Raw genomic sequence first — 24,794 nt, forward strand, 5'->3', positions numbered from 1 at the left:
AAAAGGCATGAAAATTGTCTAACACCTCTGTGTGCTACTACGGAGATGGCCTACACACCCCTCACCTCTACCTCCACACTAATTCAATCAGGTAGAGCCAGCGGGGTCGTAATGCATTGCTCATTTGCAAGAGTTTCTAAAGCATAAAACAGCAATGAGGGGTAATGTAAGAAAAAGAATGTAAATATATGTGTCACACACACACACACACACACACACACACACACATATATATATATATGACTGGGTCACTTTGCTGTACAACAGAAATTGACAGAACATTGTAAATCAACTATAATAAAAAATAAAAATCTTAAATAATATTATTCATGGATGCTCTGTAACTGTGAATCCTCATACAAATTTAAAACAAACAAAAAAATTAAGCAATTCCAGGAAAACGTTTCTGGGAAATAATGCTGTGGAAAATATTCTGAAACAGGAGCACAACAGGAGCACAACAGTTGTAATGTGTGTGTAATCATTCTGGTGACATGTTACAGTCATACTTCTAACACTGCCAGTACTTTATACTCATTGAGATTGCATTTCAATAACAGTTTCTTCAGCAGGAACTTGACAATGAGGGGTCAAAGATAATCTCAGCACCACTGATCTAGGCTCATAAAAAAAAAATGCCAATGACCATGACAATGAAGAAACAAGATTTTGTATTACAGAAATATTAATCCAATAATATATCAAGCCTGCCATGTGCACAAAACTGTGTCTGTAAAGTTCAGGCGGGGGATGAGAGAATGAAATGAAGACTAGGGAGATAGGTGAAGCCATGAAAGATAAAGATGTACACGTGAAGCAGAATAACAACTCAGGTAGTTAGCGTAGGAACACAGCCTTCAATGTATTCCCTAATGTCCATGGTTTAAGATTTGTAAAAAGCAAATCTAGACAGACAGGCCTTGCTTGTTGGAAGATTAACTATTGAAAGTACATTTGTTTTACGTCAAGGTGGACATTAACCCCTGACCTATACATTTGACTGTTAGCAAAAGAGTGTAAAGCGTGGCGACTCTAAGTCTAGGGGAAAGAAGAGCAAAAGGACCATAAAACTTAAGGAGCATATATAAGTCCCTACTGGACAAAGCTAATACAGATGGTAGGCAAGGCCAAGAGGGAGAAGAACTGAGAGCAGGACCCCATGTTGGTACCCCTGTCTTTAAGACATAAAACCTCCTTAGAAGATTAGAGAAGGGAGAATCTTTCTCCCCCTCCCAGTGTCTGTGCTGGGAGCTATTTGCTTTTCTATAGTAAAAACTTTTGCTTGCTTGCCCACTGTGTGTTCTCGAAGTTCATTCTTTGGCTCTGTGAACAGGAACCCAGATTCCAGTAACATCTTTCCAGTAACACAAGTAGAGAAGGGAGCAAGTTGGAGAGACAGATCTGTGAGTCATTATATGCCGGTAAGAAAGCTCAGATTCCATGTTCTAGACACAGGCTTCTCTGCCCTCGGCACCCTTGACCCTTCAGTAGGCTTAGCCAGGCTGGAAGACTCCAAAATATTACTAGGTTTTCCTTAGGTCCTTCTCTTTGAATACATTCAAAACTGTAGAGCTGCATGTTCTTCACAGTGAGGCCAGTGTAACCGCTTATCCTCCCAAGTTTCCTGAAAAGTTGATTTTTTTTTTCTTTTAATATGGAGGTGTTTATACAATTATTTTTATTTGTAGGGGCTCAGCACATGAGGATATCTTAGAGTTACCTAAATCATAAAAACACAACTCCTGGAGTTCCCGTCGTGGCGCAGTGGTTAACGAATCCGACTAGGAACCATGAGGTTGCGGGTTCGGTCCCTGCCCTTGCTCAGTGGGTTAACGATCCGGCGTTGCCGTGAGCTGTGGTGTAGGTTGCAGACGTGGCTCGGATCCCGCGTTGCTGTGGCTCTGGCGTAGGCCAGTGGCTACAGCTCCGATTCAACCCCTAGCCTGGGAACCTCCATATGCCGCGGGAGCGGCCCAAGAAATAGCAACAACAACAACAGCAACAACAACAACAACAACAACAAAAAAAGACAAAAAAAAAGAAAAAAAAAAACGCAACTCCTGGCCCTGATTCTAGAGATCATATATTTGTGGGAGTAGCAGCCTGGAGAGAGGAAAGAGCTAAAATTTGATCTCAGTTGTAGTTCATCTCCCCTGATATCTGAGTGTAATTATGATGCATCTCGTACTAAAGGAAAAGTCTTAACAGAAGCCTTGAATTCAAGTCTAAAATGTCTGAAGGGAAAATAAGGACAGTAAATACAACATGGCAATCAAATGGGATAATATATGCACAGAACTTTGTAATTCAAATTCATTGTCTAGTTGTGATGTGTGAATTTTCATACAGAAGAACTGGACCATTTTTATTACAAAAATAAAGCTCTAGAGAACATCAAATTTCCCATTTTCAATAATTGTGTGGGTCAGATGGGCCTATTTCATTTTATTGTATATCCCCTTGCTAATATCTTAAGCTTTTAGTATTTCAGAGACACAATTACTTTTGGATTTCTCCTTAAAAGATGGACACACTAACTTTCTTTCAAAGGTTAGTTTGTAGTCCATTGTTTTGAGGCAGAACTTCACCCTTTTTTTAAATTTTAGTTTTATGCAATTTATTTCTAAAACATCTCAATCAGATATATATCTCCCTTAATAGGTGAAACTATGGAATGTAAAACAGAAAGAATTTGGCACTCAAGTCCAGAGACAACTGACCTCTTCTTTAGTGCTATAGACCATGCTGAGTATAAATAAGACTCAGTGGCGGCCTCACAAATCCTTAATAGACCTAAGACATAGGTAGGGAGAAAAAAAAAATAACACTGAGAAAGACAAAAATAGAGTGAGAGTAGAAACGTAGAAAATAAAGAAGAGCATGTGCCAAGAAGAAGCTAAAGATGTCTCTAGGGACACATAAATTCCATGTACAGTAAGATAGAGTCAAAGGACTCATTCTTCATGGAAGAAAATACTGTCATTGGATCTATATTTCAAAATGCAAACACCACAGTACAGCTTTCAAACACTTTAAGCTAGAGAGGTAAAAACAAAGGCATTCACTTTTCAAATGAATACTATAGGCTCAAACGTCATCTCTGATCAGAGTTACCTGGTCTGGAGCCAGGACTAACCAGCTCATGGCCTGGTCAATGCATGTGATTTTTACAATTGCCTCAAGAATTCTCCACTGACAGGCCAGGCCACTGGGAACTGACTCCAAAGACACGGTATGGTACATTGAAAAGATTCCCTACCTTTCACACAGCTAACCTTTGGTCTTTGGATTCATGACTAACCCTATGATCTTCAATTATGAACCCCACTTAATAGAGCTGGTTTAATAAGAAACATCTCATCTTCTTATGGAAAATAGTAAAGTTGCTCTATGTCACTCAAATTATGGCCTATGTAATTCTTTGTGATGTCTGTGTAAAAACTCCATGAAAAAATCCAAAATAAACAGACTTGCTCGGATACAAAGGACAAAACCAACTGCAGGAATGTTAGGGTTGAGGCCAGTGGTTCTCAACATTTGTAACAACTTGGAATCACCTGGGGAGCATAGAATAGAACTGATTTCTAAGCCTCCACATTCAGACCAATTATAGCAGACTTTCTGGGGTTGGACTTGGACATTAGTGTTCTTTGAAAGCTCTTCAGGTGATTATAATAGACTGCAGGTTAGATTAAAAAAAAAAAAAAGTACTAGCCTCTCGATTTGCTTATAAGAAGGCAGTGGGGTGGTCAAAGGGAATTCATCCATAGCTGAGAACTCAAGCTCAAATTATACAATGTACCACTTGTGCAGTTTTGGGAAAGTGAATCAGCCTCTTCATGCTTCATTTTCCTCGTCCTTAATAGGGAGGGTAAATATTTTCCCTCAGGCCTCCTCTAGGCTTGTTTGAGGATCAAAAGTCATAGCGAGACTTACAAGTGTTGAGTATGAATAAGCCAGGGCTCCCACCTTGGATGCTCCCTTTCTCACTCTGCTATTGATCTGATAGAAGCTCTCACTGACTAAATTGTTTCTTCCTTCCATTTTACCAAATAATGCTCCCTCATGAAAGGAAATATCATTTATGCATTTTTAGAGATAGTGTAAAATAAATATTTGCAAATTTCTTCATTCCACAGTCAAATTTTAATGCGTCTATTCACAATCATCTAAAAATATGTTTTAGATTATCTACCATGTATCAGTAGAACATTTACTCTTATAATAATATCCCTCAGAATTCCCGCTGTGGTGTAACGGAATTGGTGGCATCTTCAGAGCACTGGGACATAGGTTTGATCCTGGCCTGGCACACTGGGTTAAGGATCTGGTGTTGCTGCAGCTGCCACGTAAGTCACAACTATAGCTCATATCTGATCCCTGGCCAGGGACTCCATATGCCATGGATAGCAAAAAAGAAAAAAAAAAATCTAATAATGTTCCTCACATTAAAATAAATGTCCAGTAACCAAGTTTATTCTTTCATATAAAAGGCCATTTTGGAAATCAGAAAAATGGTCATTCCTAACCTCTTAATTTTTTTCTTCTTCACTTATGTCAATTTATCAAAGGATCAATTGGAAAGTCAAATATTTCAAAGAATATCCAAAATTGTCATAAAGACAGCATGATAAAACTATGAAAACTAGTCAAGAGTGAATACTCTGGATATGTGGGAATAAGCTAGGACTTTGCTGGGTATAAGTAATTGGTAATGCCGCCTGAGAAAACTGCAAACTCAGAGTCACTGGGTCATTTGCATACTTCTTACCATTGACCCAGCCGCCATATTGCCCTGTTTGTCTCATTCAGACTTTCTTTCAGGAGATGCTCTTCAAGCAACCAAACCATGCGCACATGTGCCATTTAGACCATAATTCACTATCAGTTCACATTCTTGAATGCAGCAGCTCCAAGACCATGTATTCTAGAAAAATTTCTTAATCATTGGATAGAAGTATCCAGCAGCATTCTTCATTCTGATACAGCCTCATAAAAGTCTTTACAGGGTCACGACATTCTCCATTTGCTGAGGCATGTGGGAAGGTGGGGTGAAGGGAGAATAAGCAAGGGGTTGGTGCTGGCTGTTAATATTTGGCCATGTTATCTTTCTCCTTTCAATCAAAAGATAGATAAGTTTTAAAATTTTTACCAGGGTGTGGAGTCCAAAAAAGATTAGGTATAATAATTATTCTGCTCAAATGCCAAATTTAATCTAATACTAACCAGAATAACCCAAACAAAAAAGTTTTAAGGGTTTGAAAAATAGATGCCTGCTATTCATTCCTTCATGTTCTTCATGCACATATTCATTAAAAAAGCAATTATTAAGTCTATATTCTGGACCAGGCAATGTGTGAGGTATTAGAGATGAGGTAAATAAGACATAATTCTTGCCTTAAGAACTTTACAGTCTAGGAGTTCCTGCTGTGGTGCAGTGGGTTAAGAATCCAATTGCAGGAGCTTGGGTCATTGCAGAGGTTCAGGTTCGATCCCCAGCCCAACATAGTGAGTTAAAGTTATAATACACAATGGAGAAAATCTGAAAGCCTTCCAACTAAAATCTGGAACAAGACAGGGTTGTCCACGCTCACCACTCTTATTCAACATAGTACAGGAAGTCCTAGCCACAGCAAGCAGACAAAAAAAAAAAGAAATAACAGGCATTCAAATAGGAAGAGAAGAGGTAAAACTGTCACTGTGTGCAAATGACATGATACTATACATAGAAAACCCTAAGGACTCAAAACCCATAAACTACTTGAACTGATCAACAAATTCAGCAAAGTAGCAGGATACATGATTAACATTCAGAAATCAGTTGCATGTCTGTATACTAACAATGAAATATTAGAAAAGGAATACAAAAACACAGTATCTTTTAAAATTGCACCCCAAAACATCAAATACCTGAGAATACACCTGACGAAGGAGGTGAGAGACTTATATGCCAAGAACTATAAAACATTCATCAAGGAAATTAAAGATGCACAGAAATGGAAAGATATTCCATGCTCCTGGGTTGGAAAAATTAATATTGGAAAAATGGCCACACTACCCAAAGCAATCTATGGATTCAATGCAATCCCTATCACATGACCCATGACATTTTTCATAGGACTAGAACAAACAATCCAAAACTTTATATGAAACCACAAAAGACCCAGAATCACCACAGCAACCCTGAGGAACAAAAACCAAGCAGGGGGCATCACTCTCCCAGACTTCAGGCAATATTACAACACAGTGTGGTACTGGTACCAAAACAGACATACAGACCAATGGAACAGAATAGACAACACAGAAATAAACCCGGACACCTATGGTCAATTAATCTTTGACAAAGGAAGCAAGAACATAAAAATGGGAAAAGGCAGTCTTTTCAGCAAGTATTGATGGGAAACCTGGACAGCCACATGCAAATAAATGAAACTAGAACACACCCTCACACCATGAACAAAAATAAACTCAAAATGGCTTAGAGACTTAAATATAAGACAAGATACCATCAAACTTCTGGAAGATAACATAGGCAAAACATTCTCTGACATCAACCTTATCAATATTTTCACAGGCCAGTCTCCCAAAGCAACAGAAATAACAGCAAAAATAAGCCAATGGAAACTAATCAAACTGACAAGCTTTTGCATAGCTAAGGAAACCAAAAAGAAAACAAAAAGACAACTAACAGAATGGGAGAAAATAGTTTCAAATGATGCAATGGACAAGGGCTTAATCTCTAGAATATATAAGCAACTTATACAACTCAATAGCAAAAAAGCCAACAACCCAATGGAAAAATGGGCAAAAGGCCTGAAGAGACATTTCTCCAAGGAAGATGTACAGATGGCCAACAAGCACTTGACACAATGCTCAACATCCCTGATTGTTAGAGAAATGCAAATCAAAACTACCACAAGATACCACCTCACACCAGTCAGAATGGCCATCATTAATAAGTCCACAAATAACACATGCTGGAAGGGGTGTGGAGAAAAGGGAACCCTCCTGCACTCTTGGTGGGAATGTAAGCTGGTACAACCACTATGGAGATCAGGATGGAAATCTATACATAGAAATACCATAGAAATCTATACATAGAAATACCATATGAACCAGCAATCCCACTCTTGGGCATACATCCAAACAAAACTTTCCTTAAAAAAGACACATGCACCTGCATGTTCATTGCAGCTCTATTCACAATAGCCAAGACATGGAAACAACCTAAATGTCCATCAACTGATAATTGGATTAGGAAGATGGGATATACGTACACAATGGATACTACTCGGCCATAAAAAAGAATAAAATAATGCCATTTACAGCAACATGGATGGAACTAGAGATTCTCATACTGAGTGAAGTATGTCAGAAAGAGAAAGGCAAAAGCCATATGATATCACTTATATCTGGAATCTAATATAAGACACAAATGAACCTTTCCACAGAAAAGAAAATCATGGAGAATAGACTTGTGGGTCACCAAGGGGGAAGAGGATGGAGTTGGGTGGTTGGGGAGCTTGGGGTTAATAGATGCAAACTATTGCCTTTGGAATGGATTAGCAATGAGATTTTGCTGTGTAGCACTGGAAACTATATCTAGTCACTTATGATGGAGCATGATAATGTGTGAAAATAGAATGTGTACATATATGTATAACTGGGTCACCATGCTGTAAGGTAGGAAAAAAAATCGTATTGGGGAAATAACTATTAAAAAATAATAATAACAAAATAAATAAATAAAAATGAATGGAAAAAATGAGGAAAAAAAAAAAGATCTGGAATTGCCACAACCAAGGCTCAGGTTGCAGCTGTGGCTCATATTCAATCCCCGGCCCAGGAAATTTCCATATGATATACCCAAGGCCATTAGAAAAAAAACAAGAAGAACTTTACAGTCTAGAAAGAGGTTTCTCAACCCCAGCACTACTAATACAGATAATTCTCTGTTGTGGGGAACCATCCGGAACATTGTAGGATGTTTAATGTCATCTCTGGCCTCTACTCACTAGAAACCAGTAGCACCCCTCTTACCCGCGATCCAGGGTTAGGACAAGGAAAAATGTCTCCAGACTTTGCTGGCTGATGTTGGGGGACAAAAATCATGTACAAATGAGGATCACTGGTTTAGAAGGAGGACAAAGACATTTAAAAAACCCTAATGGACATGGGTACAGTAATAGAAAAATATATAGGATAAAATGGAGGCAAAACCAAGTGTCAGGAATTGCAGAGAAAGGATACAGAGTGTGATCACAGGTCCTTCTGACTCAGCACACTTGCTATTTCCAATGCAAAACTACCAAGGTTGAGGTGAGAGGCATCTTATGAAGCGGTCTCTTCTCAGAATCCCAAATGGAACCTTCCTTGGCTTCTTTTCCTTTCCACCCACTGCCCCCAGATGGAAAGGGATAGTTTTCAAATATCTCTTTCAGTTTATTTTCCCCTGGATGAAACTATTTTAAAGCCACATCTCCTTCTTCCTGGAGGCCAGTAAATTTATTCACTCTTGCAGATTATCACAAGCATGGCTAGCAGAAGGAAGGTTTGAGATAATACTTTTGGACTTCCCTCTGCTTCTCCATGGCAGGAGGGTAGCTCAAAAGTCTCCACGTGCCAGGTGGAAGTTTCCAAAGGCAGAAAACTTAAGACCTAGTGAAAATGCAGTGGACCACTAATATAGCATGTGGCTAAAGGTCTGCTAAGCCTGTAAGAGCCAAGGTGGGGTCAAGTCCTAAGAAAGGACCATTGTAGGTATCCTTGCAGAGAGAGATAAAAAGCAGAGAAGAAATCTGGAAGACCAGAATATAAACCTAAAAGAAATCAAATGACTTAGAAGAAAACGGAGATAACATTAGAAGCATGTCAGAATTCCTCACTAGAATAGCAATCACTGAGGAAAATGTCATCAGTTATGGAAAATGAATAGGTTCCATATTCTCTGCCCATCTGCCCTTTGGCGTGAAGATTTCCTATTCCACTACACAAGAACTATGAGATTGGAAATACAAACTTCTGCAAGAGTACACAGAAAAGTAGTTTAAACAGGTCTGGATACTCAGGGAAGACCTGAATGAAAACATATAAATCTGAAAAGACATTGAAGAAGGAATAGGAAGTACCCTGCTGCAGAGAGAAAAAAAAAGGAGTGTTCTGGCAAAAAGAACAGATGTGAGAAGCGCTAGAAATGAAGGATAATCAGGTGAGCTTGAGAAGTGGAATATATACTTACAGTGTTTGTAAGGTGAAAAGCCACATACCAGTCAGTATTTATTCAGTCAATATTTTGATTAATTTTGATAACAAACCAACAAGACAGGAGGTTATAGTTTCGCTGTCATTTAGCTATTGTTATCAATTTCTTTATCATAGTCAGATTTGCTTTGTAGAAAGTATACAGGTAAATGAATGAGTAAAGGGATTGAGGACTAATTAAGAAGCTTATTGGAGTACACACACTAGGAGGAATTAAAGACTATGTCATTAGTGCTTGAAATGGAACAGAAGGGATGGATTCTTGAGTCATTTCAATGGTGAAACTGAAAGAGACTGATGAAAGCCATCAATTTTTAAAGTTTAAAAGAGAGAAGTTGAATGATGCCAAAGCTTTGAGCATGGAGAAAAAATAGCAAACTACTACCACCAAAAGATGGATCAACAAGAAGTGAGAGATCTGGCTGGGGGATGCAAGGATGTGAAAGGTAAGCAGTGAAACGAGGAGCTGAGATTCGCATTGCTGAGTCTGAGATACCTGAAGGTAGCCTGAGATGGGGAACTACATCTTTGCAGTAAAAGATGTCCAAGGACATCATTTTTGATGACTTTCACTTGAGGTAAAAGTCCTAGAAGTGAATAAGATGGTAAGAAGTGAAGAGAAAAATTAAAACAATTACTGACAGTTATGACTTGAAAACCAAGAGCACACATCCATAAATTCACCCTTATCTTGCTTTCCACTCAAACATTAACAATTCCAAAAGCAAAATCAATGCAGTTTTTGCTGGTGTTTGCACCGAAGGGGCCATGAAGGCTGACATGATCTTAGAATTGCTTTTTTTCTATGGCTTTCCTTGACAAAACCATGTCTCAGTTTTATTCTCTCTCCTTACTCCTCTGAGATATATATGCTCATGATATCCTATAATCAAGCCCATGTTTCTTATATATTTCTCAGACTATGTGTCAAATCAGGTGGGAGTTTAGAAAAGGAGGAATATATGTTTTAGTGTTGTTGGGGCAAAAAATATAGTGAACACCTGAAGCAACCTAAGTGTCCATTGAGAGATGAGTGGATAAATAATATGTGAGACACACACATGCATGTGCACACACACACACCATGGACTATTACTCAGCCACTAAAAAGAATGCAATAATGCTATTTGCAGCATCATGGATGGACCTAGAGCTTATCATACTAAGTGAATTAAATCAGACACAGAATGACAAATATCATATGATATCACTTATATGTATAATCTAAAAAATGATACAAATGAACTTACAAAACAGACTCACAGTCATAGAAAATAAACTTATTGTTACCAAAGAGAAAAGCAGGGGAGGGATAAATTAGGAATTTGAGATTAACAGAACACATTATTGTATATAAAATATATAAACACAAAGACCTACTGTATAGCACAGGGGACTGTTTTGTAATAACATATCATGGAAGAGAATCTGAAAAAGAATATAAAGAGAATATATACTATATATATATATTATTCAGTTATACATAAAAACTATATTGTATATATAGTTAAATATATATACAGTTATAAATACAAATGAATAAATTTTATGTATTCTAGAAACTAACACAGCATTGTAAATCAACCATATTTCACTTAAAAAAAATAGTGACCTCCCATTAGAGGACACTGAGACCTACAGTTTGATATCATCAAATGAGTTTAACCTGATTTGCTGAAATGTCCCATCCCTTCTCTGTCCCAAAAAGAAGAACCAAATATGTACATACTAAGAGGAATACAGCAAATGTTTAAACACCTTGTCTTCTCCCCATTATATGCCTTTGGCTCATAAAATTCTGTCCTCTTAACTTCCCCTCAATCTGCAACTGCCAAAACCCCATCTTTTGATATCTAGCCCCAAAAACCCCATTAGGAAGCTGTCCTTACTCTGTCACTAAGGGGATATAGCACTTCACATCTCTCTTAAAGCATTCATTGTGTTAATGTATTAGTGGTGTGTGTGTATGAGTGTGACTGTGATTGGAGTTAATGAAATAAACACATGGTCATGTAAGTAATAACAGTTAGAAGGGTTTCATGAAAACATAAGCCATGAGTCCTTCCTCCCCAACCTCAGAATGCAATAATGCTATTTGCAGCATCATGGATGGACCTAGAGCTTCACTTCATACTGAAAACAACACGTGCAGGAGGAAAATCTCCCCATATTTGCAAAGAGCAACTTAATTAGCCTTCAATTGTATTTCCTTATTAGTGATGCAGTTCTCCTTTCCACACAATGTGAGACATTGTCATAATTGAACACTTGTATAATGGATTGGCAAAGCCTACAATCTAAACATCTGGATTCTTCTACACATGGCTCATTATCTATTGCTGCAAAAGCCAGTATGAACTCTATGCTGATGCAATTAAATGTGACTGGAAACGTACATGCTTTCCACATTTTTAGTTATACATATGTATATATTTGGCACACAATTCAATGTAGTCACAGGAATTTTATAAAGAAAAGCTTTCTACAGCCATGCCTGTTAACCATCATTGTGTTACTTCCTGGAAGCAAGGGAAAAGTGAGTAGTACTGGGCTGCGGGCCACTGCACCACATTGCCATGGTGAAAGAATATCTAATAATAAATAAATTCAGTCAAGTATCAGGATTTCTAGTCCGCTCTTCATGATGGTAAAAAATACACTTGAATTTGAACTTATCCAAAACTGAGTAAAAAAGGGGTTTTTTATCCCACATTACTTAACTTGCAAGAACATGAAACAGGTGATGACTAATAACACTCTTACCCTCATCGTTGTTGTACTAAGTGACCTGAAAAGTGTGTGGCCTCTCACTGAGTCAGAATGAGAACACAGCTCATTAGCTTCCCAGAACTGGGCAAGCCAGCCCAGAGTGAAATCCAAGAGCAAAGGAATTGAGAGAGAAGCAGACTATTACTCTTTCACTTTCACTATTAGGGTCCCAATTTGGCCCTTGATGTGTGGGAGATGAAGTAGTCCATGCCCAAATTGGAGGCGTCCTTTTATTTCAAGTTTCTGCATGCATCAGAGCATCAGAAAAGAGAGGACGCCCTTCTGTGTTTCTTCTTTTATAATTGTTATAAACAGAGAAAATTCACTTTTCTCTCCCTGTATTTGGTCATCTACCATGGGAAAATAATGAGTTCTGTCATATTCTCTCTTTCCTGAAAATCTCTCACTCTCATTCTGAACTAATACTAAACCAAAGATGGTATGCTGTTATTAATTTAAATCACCCAAACTGTCTTACAGGGAGATATACAGGTTGTCTTCAATCAGATTTCCAGAATAAGGACACTAAGATTTGCATATAGGGGGTTTATTGCCAAGTCACGGGGAATAACACATGTAAGGAAGTGATGGAAGCAGGGTTTTGCAGAGGGAAAAGTTGAACTGTGGTGCAGTTACACCAAAGGCTTCAGCATGGAGCACTCTGGGTCTAGGCTTCCCTTTGAGAATTACCCCAAACTTCATCAAGGGAGGCAAGACTTTGAATCCCCAACTGGCCAGATATTGGATGTTGAATATCCCAGAAAGGGGACAACATAGCATTGAAAGAATGACCTTCCACCAAGCCAAATCTTGGAGGACATAGCTCAGAGCCATCAGCAGACAAAATATTCAGTGTTGGAGAATGAGCACCTTGACTCTGAAAAGAGTGATCTGGATGGCACAAACAGTGTCCACTATAGTCCACCCTAATTAAAGATGCTTGAATCTACTTGCTTCTGGTAATAAGTTCTCCCCATCTAGGAACAGCTTAAGGATTCTAATTGGTTTCATCTTCCAAAGGAACGTTGGTAGGATGAACTACTCTAGCCCTCTCCACAGCAATCATTCTCAAGTCTCACGGTGATACCCATCAGTACCCACCTTTACTACCATTATAGATTCTCCACACCCTCAGCTTGCACCTCTGTTGGTCTATATTACTTACCTGTTGGGGTGACCCAAACTGTCATCTCCAAGGGGTCTGAGTCCTTGGTCACCATGCAATGCTTGGGTCATGGCCATTGCACTTGTCCATGAACACCCCATCACAATGGTCCATGGTAGTACCAAGAAACATACCAATGGCTCAGTGGTATCAAACTACCCCCACTGTGAAACAGAAAACTTTCTTTCATTTGATAATTGGACTCACCTACCCTGACATGTTACCTTCTTTCATTGCCTGCTTGTCTATTAATATGAGGAACCCCCCCAAAAAACTAGGCAGCCATAATAGTTTAAACGTCAATAGAATTTTCATTGTATTCCCTAGTAAAGGAATTCCCCTTCTAGGGTCAAGTTCATCTAAACACATAGAGCCTGAAAGTAAAGGGAAAAGAAGCTAAATCCCCACCCACCCCTCATAGGAGTGGTAGCAAGCTGGGACCCTCCATTCCCTTATTTCTAGGCTTTTATTCCATCTGCTTGGAAAACAACATGTTATGACCACTGATTTAGGTTATTTAATACACTCCAAAAGATGGGACCTTATCCTAGCAGATGACAGTACCAAGTTGACATAATTGTACCAAAAAAAAAAGCTATTTCATTCTTCTTTAAGCCAAGAGCCTCTGACTAGTACAGTATAACCACTCCGATTGTACAATTGGGGAACCAGGGAAATGACCCCCCACATGAATCTAAGCAAGGAGTCCACCCACAATGAACCTGACTTGAGCTAGGTCTCCATTTATATGTCCACTCCAACAGTGGAATATGATAGTGCTTCAGTCCCCGGGTATCAATTGCAGCTCAAGCTCTATGTACAATTATCCTTGAAATGTCTACATACTTCTCTTTCTGGAGTGCTTATTACCCAAATAATATTCATCGTCCCCTTCAGTGAAGGTCTTGCAAAATAGTTACCATATAAACAATGTCAGTTGCATCTTCCTTCTGATGAGTGTAACAATCAAGTAATTTCTCCAAATAAAATCGAATACAGGGAAACACTACTTGAAACAATGGTGGCAATAATAAAATAAGTCATGTGTATCATTTATACTAAGATCAAAAGAATTCGGTTATATATCTATACTTAGCTCTACCCATAAGCCTACATCGATTGACTTATACATATATAGATATATAACATTTCTTAACAATAGACTGTTATAAACAGCAAGTGGGGTTTCTGTGAAAGACATAAGAAAATCTTCTCCTTACCCCATGCCAGGGTAACCTCAGTATGACTACTTCCGGTTTGTAACATCCAAAATTCTCCCCTCCTGGGAAGCAGGCATGGGTCCTATGGCGACTGTGATACTCCATATACTCTTCACATGAGGTTTTGAAGAGCTACAGGGAGATGATACTCCATGGATCTCTCAAATGTTTTCATGTCCTGTGTTTCAATCAGACTATATTTTCAAGTATGTTTGTGTACTGAGCAACCTTGGAAAACAGAGATAGTATCTCCCTCTGGAGCCAAGGGAAGGTTTGATTACAGCCTTAGAAAGTGGATGTAATGTTCCTCTCCAAAGTACCAGGCGTGTTGGCTTACTGTCCAGATTAGTAAAGATAATTTATTCCCAGAGCAAAAGGCTTCTCATTATTAAAGATTTGAGTTCCCTAAATTCAGACTCCATTTCCTGTAACACCACCCACTACCTGTGTAGGTATCACCTGGCCCTATTCCCATCATCCCATGAGAATTGAGCCTGGAAAACCAGCACAAAAAAATGCTGATACTCTGACTACTGCTATTGCTGTGAGTAAAAAACTGCCCTTCATCTTTGACCCAGGAGTTTTGTATTATACCAGCATCTGAAAATCTGCAGCAGGCTACTTTGTTAGTTTGCAAGTATGATAAAAATGTTGCTGCCTTCACAGTTCTAGACACTCTTTTATGTGTTATGCCAAGGGTTTATTCCAAATAGCAGGAAGAGTATTATAAACACCATTCTACAAAACACTGCAGACAGATAGGAATAATTCTCTACATGTGTGTTTCAGCCAGAAAAAGTAGATACTAAGTTATGAAAGTATCTTAATAGAAGCCTTATAACTATTGTGTACTGGAACCCAATGCTAAATTTTGCTTGTCTGGCTTTCTACGATGAGTTCTGCCTGATGAATGCTTCCCATCTCTGTACTTCAGAGGAAAATCTTAGCAAGTTTTGCATCCAGAGCTCACAGTGGAGACTTTTATACACTTCTTATCTTCCAAAATTTAAACCTAAAAAGAGAATCAGCACTGCTTTATTCCTATAGGAATAGCCATATCACCATAATTAATGGTGATAATTACACCATAATTAATTACCAAACTACTCTAACATTTGGACCAATGTCGCAACTCATTGTATTAGCCTTTATTCTTCTAAAACAGAATCTGAATGAGACAGAGGTCTGCATGCAGGAGTTTACACACAGTATATATACACTGTTTATATACAGTATACACAGTTTATATACTTTTCCCTAGGAGCAGAAATGAAGTCCAGGAAAAGTGAACCATGGAAAGAAGGAAAGCCAGTACAAGGCTGCATCATTGACATGGCCAACTGTGATGGCTCACTGGGCTCAAACCAACAGGACTTCTGATGAGTTTTATGAAATGCAGCCTAGAATAAGGACAAAATATTGATCTTTGGACTTTTGCCCTTCACTCCATTGGTTCAAGGTGATGCCATGGGTGTTAATTCCCCAAATTTCCGGGTTGCCCATATGTGAGGGCTAAGTGGGCTCCCATGGCTACACCTAAGAATCCCCACAGCAGGAAACAGATGTTTTGAAGGTCCAAGGATAGATGCTATCTGATCTGTCTCATATGCACAAAATCAGTGAAAATTGAGGTGGTTCCTGAAATGATAGTTGGGGCCACAAGGTTTGAGAGTGGTGTCCATGAGCCATCTAAAATGTGCCTCTTCTACACACATTTTCTACTGGTGAAGATGGTAGCTTCTCTATTTCTTACCAGAAACCAACCACTTTGAATTCTAATCGGACTTCTCAACCACTAGAGAAATACTATCATCCTGATTTTTGCACCGGCTACTTTTTAAAGCAAAAATCCTGTAAAATGTAAGCGTGAAGAGAACAAATTCTGGAGTTAGACTTGCCCTGCAGGCACTAGCTCTAAGGTACCTTGAGCAAGTTACTTAACCTCTCATGCTTCTGTTTCCTCACCTGTGATAAGAATATAATAATCATATCTATGCAAAGGGTTGTTTATAAGGATTAAATATATTAATATTTGCAAAGCTTTCAGAAAAGTGTTCAGCACATGGTCAGAATTCATGAGTGTTAGTTATGGCCTATTAAATAAAACTTTATCATTTTTGATATTTTAAGCTTAAGCTTAAAGTTAATTACAGGATGACAATTTCAATAAAACATATGGTTTGATTTGCTTATACTGGGGTCTAAAGTGATGGATAGAATTTCTTGAGTTGGGGCAAAAATGGGCCCAATTTGTCCATAAATTCGTAAGAAAGGAACAGGAGGGCAATGCCCAAATATGAGCTCATTGAGGACAATAGAATCTCTCATACATCTATATAATTCCTGAGACCCAATGTTGCTCCATTTTCTCCAAAAATTGCCTCTGCAGTTTCACCCCAACTACATATATTCCCAGATATCAAGGTGTTCCATGCACATGCTGGGTTTTTTGCTCATTGATCACACCATGCTTGCTCCCTCTTCGTGACTCTCACCAGTTATTCCCTTTGGCTACAACACTCTTTCTTCAACTCTTTGACTAATAATACTCATACTTCAAGGCTCAGATTCTCCTGCCACTGGGAAGCCTTCCTGGATCCCCCAACTGTGAACAAGATTCTCTTCCTCTCTGCCCTTGTAACACCCCGTATTTCTGTCATAGAACTTATCATCCAGTAACAACTTATATTCACCTGTTTTCCTCACTGACTAAATTCCACAGTTAATGTTTCATCTCCTTCATTTTGTACAGTGCCTGGCATATATAGACACTTAAGAAACAGTAGAATCAACAAAGGAGAGAATGAATAAGCATAAAAATAAGCACATAGAACAAGTAAAGCTATGGAAGACACTAGCTAGTTGAATTGTACACACAAAATGACAGAGCTGAACATTCACTTGGTTTTCTCATTTCTTTCCTCCAGTCCTCAGTCTTGAGCTCACTTGGTGGAGCCCTCCTCCTGGACTAGGATAGCTAGGTGTACATTTGTGACTGCTCTTTCGAACTGATGCCTGACCATGCAGGTTTCCCACTGGGTTTCTAGCTTTGGCAGAGGCCAAGGAGCAGAGTCCAATGCCACCTCTTTCTTAAAAATCAGGAGTATTCTGCTCTTTGCTGTCCTTTTTAAATGCGACCCCAACTACAGTCTTCATACTCACATTTTAGTCCTCTGTGAGGTTCATGGAGAATGAAATAAAAGAGATTCTCAGTCAGTATGTTGAGTCAAACCATAGTTCACTTCCAACCAAGACAAAAGTCAGCCACTCCTCATTAACACAGTCATTTCTCTTAATTATTTCAGCAGTCAACTTTTACCATAATGTGATTATGATCCCAAATGATTCCTCATTATCAATTATGAACACAGACAAAAGGTAATTTTTTTTTTTTTTGGCTACCCTATGGCATATAGAGTTCCCAGGCCAGGGATCAGATCTGAGCCACAGTTGTAACCTATGCTGGCAGCTGCAGCAACACTAGATCCTTTTAATCCACTGTGCCAAGACAGTGATCAAGCCTCAGTGATGCCACTGAATCCATTGCACCACAGTGGGAACTCAAAGAGGTAATACTTTTATTTTTTTATTTTTATGGTCACACCTGCAGGATATGGAAGTTCCTTGGCTAGGGGTCAAATCAGAGCGACAGCTGCAGGCCTACACCACAGCTATGGCACCACTGGATCTGAGTCACATCTGCAACCTATGCCACAGCTTACAGCAGATCCCTAACCCATTCAATGAGCCCAGGAATCAAACCCCCATCCTCATAGATACTATGTCAGGTTCTTAACCTACTGAGTCACAATGGGAACTCCAAAAGGTAATATTTTTATATGAACTAAAGAGTTTTAGGTCCTCTGTCCTCTTTCTCAGTAGTCTGCTCCCCAGTCCTCATAACCTTCCCTTAAAGGTCTCTCCCCTGAGAAAAATCTCTACTAGCATCTGTGGTTCTGCAACTGACTCACAAACCTATCAAGAAGAGGGATTATAAGTTTCAAGACAGTGATTCTCAAAGTGTGATCCTTGGACCCCTGGGTCAGAATCACTAGGGTCTCTATCCACAAGTCAATGCAGTACACCAGGTTTTCTTGAGGCAGAGCCCCTGGATGTCATCTTAAACCCCAGATGATTATTGTGCTTACTCAGCATTGAGATTCACAGGCTTGACTCCTTCCAGTATTTCTAAGCACTGAATAATGCACTTAAAAATACAAAGTAATGAATATCTCTCTGCATATGACAAACTGAAGATCCCTTGCTTCCCTATAGGAATGATCCTGGCTCAGGATTTGCACTTTAAGATCAAGTGAATTAATGGCACCATATGGAATTGAGATCATGCCAACTTAGGGGGTTATTGACTCTGGCATCCGACACCATTTTAAACCTGTAGCCAGAATTTATGAGCTGCTTAGAGATACGTTTTTGACTTTTAGGAACTGAATGTTCTTGTGGTAACAAACACAGTTGGAAGTCTATAGGACTTTAGTAGATTTGCTGGCCTGTGCAGTAGATATGCATGATTACCTGAAATACTGGCGAACTTAAGTGAAATGTTAATGATGCTGAAGAATTCCAACAAAGTTGAAGAATATGGCTGTAGGTTGCATTTGAGTAGCATCCAGAACTAATAAATTGGTGAGCAATGCCCTAGGAACAGTACCACCAAATAAATGTAATAGTAAACAGACAATATTTATTTGATCAGTAAAAAAAAACAACTCTAAGTAATCTCAACATTTTCTTCACAAACAAGTCATTATTTTCCTAAAGACAATCTCTTCACTAGCAAAAATCATATTTATTTATTTATTTATGTATTTTTGGCCACATCCACAGCATACAGAAGCTCCCAAGCCAAGGATTGAAGCCACACCACAGCAGTAATGTCTGATCCTTAACCCACCAGGCCAATAGGGAACTCCCCATATTTATTTCTTGATCTGGATAATTTTCATCTATGGTGAATTTCCTCTGAGTGAACATTATCTACAAGGATTGAACAGCATATTTTTTTCTATTATAGCTAATAAGGTAGTGATATCCAAATGCAATCTTTCGACTGGAGATCAGTTCTCATTTTGGGGAAGAGGTTGTAAATTCTTACTTCATGTTAAGAAAAGGCAGTCTGATAAATGGTAGGGCACTAAGCTTCCAGAGAGAAAGAGGGGAGTTCCCATTCTGGCCCAGCAGTAACAAACCCAACTAGTATCCATGAGGATGCAGATTCAATCCCTGGCCCTGCTCAGTTGGTTACAGATACGGCACTGCCGTGAACTTCCTTGTAGTTTGCAGACGCGGCTCGGATCTGGCATTGCTGTAGCTCTGGTGTAGGCTGTGGTGCAGGCTGCAACTCTGATTCAACCCCTAGCCTGGAAACTTCCATATGCCAAGGGTGCATCCCTAAAAAAAGAAAAACAAATAAACAAACGCAGGGAAAGAGAATCCCACCCAAGGGACATTTGACCATCTGATAACTCTAAATCACTAGATGCACTGTTTGCCAGAAACCACTACGGGGATGAGAGATTAAATTAGTTTGTGTAGAAAGTTCCTATTGTGGCACACTTCGTTCACATAGATTATATTCTACAACCACACTTGAAGTCAGAAGTTCTCAAATTTAGAAAATCATTGGTCCTTAAAACTATTAAATGAAACCTTTTTCTATTACAGGGAAGTTCTTTTCCATTCTTAGCAAACAGACTTGAAAAAGAAAATTCAATTTTATTATGAAAAGAAACTAGAGGATTTCCCATGTGGCACAGTGGAAACAAATCCAACTAGTATCCATGAAGATGCAGGTTTGATCCTTGCCCATGCTTGGTGGGTTGGGGATCCGGCATTGCCTTGAGCTGTGGTGTAGGTCACAGTCGAGGCTTGGATCTGGTGTTGCTACGGCTGTGGTATAGGCCAGCAGTTGTACCTCTGATTTGACCTCCTGCCTGGGAACTTCCATATGCTGTGGGTGTGGCACTAAAAAGCAAAAAAAAAAAAAAAAAAAAAAAAAAAAAAAAAAGTCTGTATAGGCACACCGAATGGACATTCTCAAGGAAAGATATTATAGTAGTTAATTAAAATCGGTACATCTTTAGAAATAATACAATATCAAGTATCAGATATTCCACAGACCCATACACCAATAAGAATAGAGTTTTGCTCTTCCTAGATGATGCTTACTTAAACAGTAATGAGAATAGTGAACACTTGCATATAAAGTACATTATGTTGTAAGAAATTCTGGTGTTTGGAGCTTTAGCTTTAGATTCATTCTTTTTTATTCAGTCAAGATGTAGGCATTGCTTACTCATGTCTAGTGCTATATTAAATATAAGTAATTCAAAGAACAATAAAGTAATTCTGACTTGACTACCACAAAAATTCAACCTCAACAAGGAGAAATAAATGCAATAGCAAATAATTAGAACTGTGTGTGTTAATTGTCACAAAATAGGAATGATTTTTTTACATCAAGCCTTGGAGTTCTCATAAAGATATCACTTGAGCTCAGTCATGAAAAATGAGGGAAAGTGGAGGATGACCCTTCACCTCAGGGAAGCTTCAAGTGCAAAGTCAGGGCTCACTGAGCAAACACAGTTTATTCAGGTGTTGGCTGGAAGGTCCACAGTTGTAGCACAGATGAACAGATGAAGAATGATGTCAGGAAATAAGGCTGGAAAGGTAGTTTATAGTCCTCTTGTGAAAGATGAAGAGGCTCTGAAAAGTCACCCGTGACCCTTCACAAAATAAAACTCTTTTTCAACAGGCTATTTCTTAAGCCAGTTACTTAACATTTCTCAATAAAAGTGGGCAATATGAAACTTTCCACCAAAATAGGAAATATTTGTTGAAAAATAATACAATCCTATGACCACATACCCACGGGAAGCTTAAGATTCCATTTTACATAATCATAAACATTGCTTTTTGAAGTCATCAGCAGCTCTGATAGTTCATAATTATAAGGAAACTAAACAGAAAGAAGACAAACTAGGTCAGCAATGTAGGACACTCACCATCTGATCCTATTCAGTCTGCTTTAGAATTCTGAAGATGAATAATTCCAGTACATGCAGTTAAAAGATTGGCTTCTTTCCGATCTCTGTAGAAAAGTAAAACAAATTCAAACTTTCAGAGGTAAAAACAGTGTGACATTATTGGACCATTTCAGCAGACATGAACAGTCTCCTATATTCTAATCTCCTTGGTCCTAGAGCACTTCAGTCCACTATTCGCAGACATCCTAGAAAATAATGAAACACATCATAAAGCAGGTAAGCAGGATATGCTTCCTCCACTCCTCTGCCTGTCCTCCCTCCACCCAATTTAAGGCGCCATCTTACTGCAAAAGAAATTCTATAGAAGCCACTACCCATTGACTGAAGAGCAATATTTATACCTTATTTTACGTTTTCTTCTTTTTAGGGCCATACCTGCAGCATATTGAAGTTCCTAGGCTAGGGGTCAAATTGGAGCTGCGGCTGCAGGCCTACACCACAGCCACAGCCACACTAGATCTGAGCCACATCTGCAGCATACACCACAGCTTGTGGCAATCCTGAATCCTTAACCCACTGAGCGAGGCCAGGGATCAAACCCACATCTTCATGGACACTGTGCTGGGTTCTTAACCCTCTGAGCCACAAGGGGAAAATCCCAGTATTTATATTTTAGAAAAGGAATCTCTACTGAAGTGAAGAAGAAATGTTATTCAAGGAAAGTGAGATTTCAAATCTTGATCTTCCAAAATATGTTCTCATTTTGACCCTTTAACATATGTGACTATGTGTTCCCAGAATGCTTACAATTTTTAATTATCTTGAGTACCACAACCATATGCTGTGCTGGTCTTAGGCAATAGGAGGGAGGTTTTCAAACTTTTAAAATATTACATTCATATGTGGCAAAAATTAATTGTAACATAACATGAAAAATGAAATGACACTGTATGTTCTTGGATAATTTCTAGATGGTTTATATCAATCCTGTATATTTTTTTCCATGATCTGTAGGTTATGTGTTAAGGTTTAGAAATAAAAAATGTATGATTTTGGGAGTTCCCGTCATGGCGCAGTGGTTGACGAATCCAACTAGGAACCATGAGGTTGTGGGTTCGATCCCTGCCCTTGCTCAGTGGGTTGAGGATCCGGCATTGCCGTGAGCTGTGGTGTAGGTCACAGACACGGCTCAGATCCTGTGTTGCTGTGGCTCTGGCGTAGGCTGGTGGCTACAGCCCGATTGGACCCCCGCCTGGGAACCTCCATATGCCGTGGGAGCAGCCCAAGAAATGGCAAAAAAAAAAAAAAAAGTATGATTTTGGAGTTCGCATCGTGGTTCAGTGGCTAACGAATCCAACCAGGAACCATGAGGTTGCAGGTTCAATCCCTGGCCTTGCTCACTGGGTTAAGGATCCGGCATTGCCGTGAGCTGTGGTGTAGGCTGCAGACGCGGCTCAGATCTGGTGCTGCTGTGGCTCTGGCATAGGCCGGCAGCTACAGCTCCGATTAGACCCCGGGCCTTGGAATCTCCATATGCAGTGGGAGCAGCCCTAGAAAAAGCAAAACGACCCAAAAAAAAGTATGATTTTGATGAGAAAATAACAGAGAATTTTAAAAGTTTTGCTCTAAATTTCATGAATGATTATTTTAACCATCTACTTTGCTCTCATACTGTAAAGCCTAAGACACTCACATGACATCAGCAAGGACACGTATATTTTTAACCCTATTTTAAGAGTTCATCATTGTGTATTGATTAGCTATTCCTAAACTGAAATTATTTTCCAGTACTATCATCATATTGAAAGTTTCGGTATGTGATTTAGTATCCTTAAATATCCAGCATTTAAAACAGAAATGTTCGACTTGGCAAACTTACCAACTCATATGATACTAACCATCCTACTGAAAATAACTAGAAAGGATGGATAAAGTATTATAAATACAGTTAGATACCAATATCTATTACACACGTGTACATATATGTAAATAAACATATATGTATATCAATATTTTAAGAGCTACTGAGACAGACAAACCTTGAGGCATCACAATCAAAGAAAAGGGAAGGACAAGTTGAGCCCAATAATATGTATTTTTCTACCTCCCACAGACGTGTGTCAGATCGTAAAATCAAAAGACTAAGAAGACAATTTTTTTAATATTCCATATATGTGAGATCACACAGTATTTTTCTTTCTCTGTTTGACTTATTTCACTCTGCATAACTCTCTCAAGTTTGAGGTATGTTGTTGCAAATGGTGGACTTTTCTCCTTTTTTATGGCTGAATAATATTCATATATATAGATACATATTTGTATATGTGTATGCATATATAGTCCATTTTCTTTATCAATCCATCTTTCAATGGACACTTTTTTTTCATGTCTTGGTTATTGTGAACAATGCTGCAGTTACTACGGAGGCACAAATATCTCTTCAAGATAGTGACCTCATTTCTTTCAGATATAAACCCAGAAGCAGGATTGCTGTATCATAGTAGTTCTATTTTTAATTTCTTTAGGAACTTTTATACTGTTTTCCATAGTAGTTGTACCAATTTACATTCCCACCAACAATGCACAAGGGCTCCCTTCTCTCCATATCCTCACCAACACTTATCTCTTGTCACCTTTTTTTATTATTATTATTACAACAATTCTAACAGGTGTGAAGTGATATTTCATTGTGGTTTAGATTTTCATTTCCCTAACAGTTAGTGATATTGAGCATCTTTTCATGTACCTATTGGTCACTTGCATGTCTTTTTTGAGAAAATGTCTATTCACATTTTTAATCAGGTTGGGTTTTTTGTTTTTATTTTTTGGTATTGAGTTATATGAGTTCCTTACATATGTTAGATATTAACCTCATATCCTACAAATGTCTTTCAAATACTTTTCCCATTGAATAGGTTGCCTCTTTATTTTGTTGATTATTTCTTTTCTATTAAGAAATTTTTAGTTGGATGTTTATTTGTTTTTACTTTTGTTGCTTGTGCTTTTGATATTATATCCAGAAAATTATTGCCCAGGACAAATGTCAAGATTTTTCCCTATGTTTTCTTCTAGGACTTTTACTTCACATTTTGTGTTTAAGTCTTTAATTCATTTCAAGTTAATTGTTGTGGAAGATATAAGACATGGGCCCATTATTTTGCAAGTGAATATGCAAGTTTCCTAACTTTATTTATTGGAAAGGTTATATTTTCTCCATTGAGTATTCCTGGCTCCTTTGCCAAAACTTAGCTGACCATATATGTGTGGATTTATTTCTGAGCTTTGATTCTGTTACACTGGTCTTTTTTTTATGCCAGTAACATACTGTTTTGATTATTATAGTTTTGTAGTAGTTTGAAATCAGGAAGTATGATG

The 24,794-nt window shown here is 38.5% G+C and overlaps 1 long non-coding RNA gene across 4 annotated transcripts in view; it reads right to left on the reverse strand.

The window, feature by feature from the left end:
* Nucleotides 1-24,794, reverse strand: part of LOC106505844 (uncharacterized) — a 458,785-nt gene that overhangs the window by 113,861 nt on the left and 320,130 nt on the right. For 3 of the 4 annotated variants that reach the window (XR_014825113.1, XR_014825111.1, XR_014825114.1), the window contains one exon: nt 21,438-21,523. This is a non-coding gene — a long non-coding RNA (uncharacterized LOC106505844). Of the gene's footprint in view, nt 1-17,991; nt 21,159-21,437; nt 21,524-24,794 lie in introns of those variants that run through there. The other variant, XR_014825116.1, reaches the window with a different exon arrangement.

The sequence above is a fragment of the Sus scrofa genome, chromosome 13 (assembly GCF_054392235.1).
Source record: "Sus scrofa isolate SSC_HxYL_T2T_F1_AM1 chromosome 13, Sscrofa_HxYL_maternal_Yorkshire_Landrace_v2.0, whole genome shotgun sequence".
NCBI classification, from domain to species: Eukaryota; Metazoa; Chordata; class Mammalia; order Artiodactyla; family Suidae; genus Sus; species Sus scrofa.